This window comes from Lipotes vexillifer, unplaced genomic scaffold (assembly GCF_000442215.2).
Source record: "Lipotes vexillifer unplaced genomic scaffold, Lipotes_vexillifer_v1.1 scaffold809, whole genome shotgun sequence".
Taxonomy (NCBI): domain Eukaryota; kingdom Metazoa; phylum Chordata; class Mammalia; order Artiodactyla; family Lipotidae; genus Lipotes; species Lipotes vexillifer.
Window position 1 is genome coordinate 922 of NW_006788521.1, and position 5,704 is coordinate 6,625.

Genomic DNA, 5,704 nt, shown 5'->3' on the forward strand with positions numbered 1-5,704 from the left:
TTATCTAATTGATGTGCAGCAACATGTTCTGACTGCTTGCAGAAACTTTTTCAGCCATTGACACAAACGCGACAATACTTCAAATTCTGCATCAGCCCTCCATCTGAATACCTTCATTTCTGCCCAAGCCCTGAGACTCAGAAAACTTAACTCACATTTGTCACAGAGCTGGAGTCACATGAAGTACCTGAAAATGTTGGGCTGAAAATGATGTAAACACTTGGAGGTCCTCACCCATGACTACAGAGGCATCTCAATGCCAAGTTGAGACTGGCTTAATTGTGAGATTTCTAGGTCTTTGGCTGACAGCATATTGTCAGTCTTCTCTATTGTAGCAGAAACTCATATAATTGTTTCCAGCTGCAAACAAATGTAAGGCTGACTCTAAAGAGGCACGTGTCTTTTTTTCCTTTGATCAATAGCTTCAGTCTGCCCATCAAGATGCCATCAGTACACAGCATCTCAAGGTTGGCTACATTCAATATAATGTATATTGTGGGATTATTTGACACAATACTAGTTGCTAAATTTTCTTTCTTTACAAGATGGTCGAATTGGGACCACCAAGTTACCAAGTGGGATCATGTTGTTTTGGATCTTAAAGGCCAAAGCTAGAGCAGAGGAAAAGCCAGAGTATGAATCTAACCCAACATACAAGCATAAAAGACTACCTGAGTTCAAATCCCAGACTTTTGAGCAAGTTGCCTAACTCCCCCAAGCCCTAGTTTCCTCATATGTAAAATAGGAAAATGGAAAAGTAGTACCTAATCAGAGGTTTCTGATAATTACATTACATAATTCATTGAGGGGCCAAGAAACGTTATCTATTGATATCAATAGCTAATAATATTAACTGTCGATAGACATTAGCTATTACCAACCATTTAAAATTTATTATCAGAAAACATCTGTTAATATTATTGCTGTTACCATCTAGAAAAGTCCATTCACTTCCCTGAATTTCAGACTTCTCAACTGTGAAATGGGAGTAATAATCACTGCCAACTTCCTGAAACTGTTTTTAAACTCAAATGAGAACATTTACACAAAAGCACTTCACACAACATAAAGTGTATCAAAATATATGGTGACATTGTTCCTTCTGCTGTTGTTGTCTTTTTTTTTTTTTTTACAAAGCATTTGAACTGGTTTTTATTATATATTAAGTTCTGGTAAATACTGGGTTTGTTTCTAGCCTCCCTTCTGGTCCATCCTGTCCCAGGGCTGCACTGCAAGTGGAGGGCGGAACCATGACCCCCACCCCCCACCTTCGTGAAGGCAGGCTTTTCACACTGTATGGGATTGGTAACAACCTGGGTGGTGGAAGTGTGTCCACAGGTCAGTCCTCTGAGTTGCTGGGGCCCACGTACTGGCAGATGGCATCATAGTGAAGCTCCACCACCCGATTCTCTCTCTGCAGCTGCACAAGAGCCCGGCTCTGCTCTCTGTCGCGGCCCAGCAAACGGCCCACCCTTCCAGCCCATGGCCCCAGCACCACCATCACCCGGTTGCCCTGGACCTTGGGGACTAGGGTCTCCAGCATGTCCTCCCTCAGGCCTTCCAGGACCTGGCCTTCATCTGTCAGACACACACAGGTATCTGGGCTCAGGACATCTTCGACTGTCATCTTGGTGTTGTAATACTGGCCACCGTTGTGCAGCTTGTCCACAAACCGCACACGCAGGTTCCTGTGCAGCCAGTGCTGACTCCTGGGAGCTGCTTTCTTACTCTTGGCTGCAGGCCCATCCTGTCTCCATCTGAGATGCTCAGGGTCCCACCGGTCTGGATGGTGTTTCCGCTTCCTCGCTGAGTCCTCCTGCCGGACGTGGAGGTCCTGATCCTGAAGGGCCTTCCATGACGAGGTTGTTCCATTCTGTTGCCTTGTGGAAGTTTTGCTCACCTGTCTCAGGTCCAAGGAGTTCTTGTCAAACTCCTGCTGGGAGACAGGCCACAGGCAGTACTCAGTAACAGTCACCATGCGGCTCCCCACAGCCAGACGGACCATGGCCCGAGCATTGTCAGGGTCGAGGCCTTCCATCTTCCCATAGAGGCCTCGGTGAGGGCCAGAAAGAACCACCACAGCTCCTCCAGGCACCAGTCCCTGAGGCTGGTCTTCCTTATCCTTCTCTTGCTCCTCATCTGGCCTCAGCAGGTGGTGGGGGCCGGTGGGGGCCAGGGCCTGGACCTCAGTCAGGTTGGCGCCCAGCCCTAACCCCTTGAGCCTCAGTGAGCTGACACGGGGCTTCACCACTTGATTGAAGGTACGGCCGATGCACTCACCAGGTTTCCAGCCCATGCCCCGCAGCATGGCCAGCCCATAGGCCTCTACAGGGACTGCCTCATAATCAGGCTCCTCCGGCACTGTCTCAGCCTGGGGTTCGCTGTCTGCCCCTTCCCCGTTGGGGGTGCATCCTTTCTGGATCATGGGGATAGTGAGCGTGGGGTCGACACCCGCACTCTCTCTCTCCTCCAGAGACTTTGTGGATTCCTCAGTGAGCTCCTTCACAGCCTGGGACAGCATCCCATCCACCAAGACCTCAGTATGTGTGGATGGCCCAGGGGCCTGGGTTGGTGGCTGCCTAAGATGGTCATTCTGGATCAAAGGGATGACAAGTTCCCTGGGGGCTTCTGAGGGATGCACACTCTGCAGCTCCCTCCGTTTCTCGGTCTGCAAGAAATCCTTCTCCAGAGCCGCGTCTCCCGCCAGCCATCTCCGGGCGGTTGTGCGATTGAAGCTGAATGAAATTGGGGCACGGGAGGCTCCCGCAGGCCACAAAACACCATCTTTGGCGTCCGCCATCTTCCCCTCTTCCCAGCCCGGCGCGCTGCTTGCTGGGAAGTTTAGTTTGCGCTCTCTTTGCTGGGGCTTGACCACCAACGCTACAACTACCTTTCCCAGGAAACAATGTGGCACGGCCAGGCGAAGGCGGATAGGGGCAGTAGGAAGTAATTGCCGCTCTTTATACTTCACAAGAGCACGTGGCGCCAAGCGTACCGGGAAATGTAGTTCTTGGGGAAGGCAGGCGTGGTAGAAGGTGGCTTCCTTCTTGCTAAGTCGTCACTACTTCGTGTAGGCGTTTATTGGTCGTCTACTGTGTGCACGTCACTGTGCCCTACTGCTAGTGTTGGAGGGTCTCCTGCAGAGGTGGGCGGTGGCTGTGGCTCACTGTCTGTTGTTGTCTTCATTATTGGTACTGGGATACAATAAGTGTATTTGTATGTATTTAGCATCCAGCATGGACCAGTCCCGGTAAGGCATAAATTCTACTCTCTAAATACTTATAATCATGGAAAAGACATTAGCAAGAATAACTTTAACACATAAAGCAGCCTTTCCTACTATTTTAACTAACAGATCCCTTTCACAATAATATAGATCGACACTGTCATACAGAATTTTCTATGAACAATGATGCAAATGTCATACAACTGCACCATCCAATATGATAGCCACCAGTCACATGCACTATTTGAGCAATTGGGATGTGGCTAATGTAAATAGGAAACTAAATTTTTAATTTTATTTCATTTTAATTAATTTAAATTGTAATAGCTGCATGCAACTGGTTGCTACCACATTGAACAGTACAGAGATAGAATGTCTTCAATCCCTTAGATATTTGTTAATGGGTCTGCCATTTTTTTGTACTGCATGTTATAATGACATTTTTAGGTTGAAAATGTATTATAAATTCCATTTAAATGCAATCTTCAACAATTGTACATTTACATATAATATATACCCACTATGTACAAAAACAAGTTTTGACTTTTTACATGCCAGTTAATGTAGACTAATTATGTAAGAAAAAGTATCATTTTTAAAGTATACTATATTGATACTTGGGAGCCAAGAGTATATTTAAATTTAACTATGAATTACAGCATAAAATAAATTAAAAACTATTTTATTATGGATGTCTGATATATTTTACATGCAAAAAAATACAATAAGTATTTTCATATTTTGTTCCCTTTGTCTGCTTATGCACACTCTCCTAATTGTAACACATGTGGTTAAAGTCTTTATTCCCACACATGAAAAGTCTTCTAACATTCTACATTTAAATAATAATTTTTAAATTATTCTTATATCTCCTAATGTGCTACATGAGAATTTTGATCTAATGGATGCAGCTTACAGATTTGGTGATGTTCATATTGAAGAAAATCTGAGAATTATTAATATTTTATATTCTTCATTAACTTGATATATAGCAGTTTCTGTGTTCCTTATGTCATGGTCTTAAATAATTGTCTAGCCTTAATAATAATTTTATAATTATGAATAAAAATAATTTACAGCTGTGTGATGGCCAAGTCCAGCAATGGCTGGTGGTTGATATTCAATTCACCGTGTCTGGCTAAGTGACTGAGTCACAAGCACATTCATTTGATCTCCACGTTGTGCACTAACTACATATTGAAGAACTATATGTCCACTTTTAAAGGGATATTTTTTAAACAATTATTTTATCTGCTGATCTTTAATATAAATGTAAGCAGGCACCATTATTGTTTTTGATACCATGAACTCCTTGGGACACTTTCTCTAGATCTCAGAATTTCTCAAACCACTTGTTGAGTAAGACTGTCAAAGAATACTGGAAAACTGCTTAACCTTCATGGAATGTTTAGACGCCTTAAAGAGGTCCCTTGCTCTTTGGACCCACAGAAAACAACGGAAACTCTGTCTAAAATTGGGCATAACATATGTAGACATAAATGAGAGGATCTTTGAGGAGAGAAGACCTGAGAAAAGCCAGGCCAGACTCAACATAAGAAAGAACGTGGAGGTCCAAAGAATATATCAACACGAAAGAGGAAATCTGGCACCTTGCACCAGAAATAGCAGCAGGTCCTAGGAATTAGAAGGGGCAAATGAAGGAAGGGCAGAAGGACCTGACCTCACTCCCATTAGTTTCCCCAGCCTTCCCCTAAGCCCAGAGAGCCCAAAACCCCTAGAAAGGAAAGGGCTGTGGTAGAAATAAAAGTTATGTACTGGACATCTAAACAACTCTGCTATGGGGACGCCACTCTGAAAAGAGTTGAACACAAGAAAAGAAGGTGAAGGCATTGTCCTCCTGGCTCGTGAGAGAGGTGAGCAATGAAAATCAAGGGACAACAGGTTTGGTGAAGCAAGAGAGACTGGTACCAGCTAGAGAAGGACAACAATGAGGACAGCAATCCATGGCAGCCCAGATTCACAAGATTGGAGGAGGTGGCACAATGCTAACAACCCAAGGTGGCAAGGCAGTCAGGGGTCAGAGGTCTGGTGAGAGGCATTCAGTGAGGTAAATAATCCAAGATCAGAAGAGCAACAGCAGGTTTCTGGGCACTGCTTAGGGACAAAGGAGACCAATGAACATGGTAATAAAAGGAAAGCAAAGAGCTCACATCAGAAGCTTTGATTTCCTATAAGAAAACATTTTCCTTCCGTCAGAGAATCCCAGAAGGTAAGTGACACAGTTGAGAAACAGCTATTTTACATGTGTAAGTAATCTTGGGGATTCTTAGAAATGTTTAGGGAGTGAAGTCACTTCATACATAGGCAGATAAGGGGCAGGACTTAGAGCTACTGAAATCTGAAAATCATTTTAAATATGACCAAATACATACCACCTTTGAATAAAGCTTAGAATATAAATATACACCATAACTTTTTCTAGGTACAGGATTATGGGTGCTTTTATTTTCTTAATTT

General features: G+C 44.0%; 1 pseudogene; it reads right to left on the reverse strand.

Annotated features, from left to right (window-relative positions):
* Positions 1 to 1,339: 1,339 nt before the first annotated feature.
* LOC103091034 (G patch domain and KOW motifs-containing protein pseudogene) lies at positions 1,340 to 2,827 on the reverse strand (annotated as a pseudogene).
* Between the last annotated feature and the right edge of the window lie 2,877 nt (positions 2,828 to 5,704).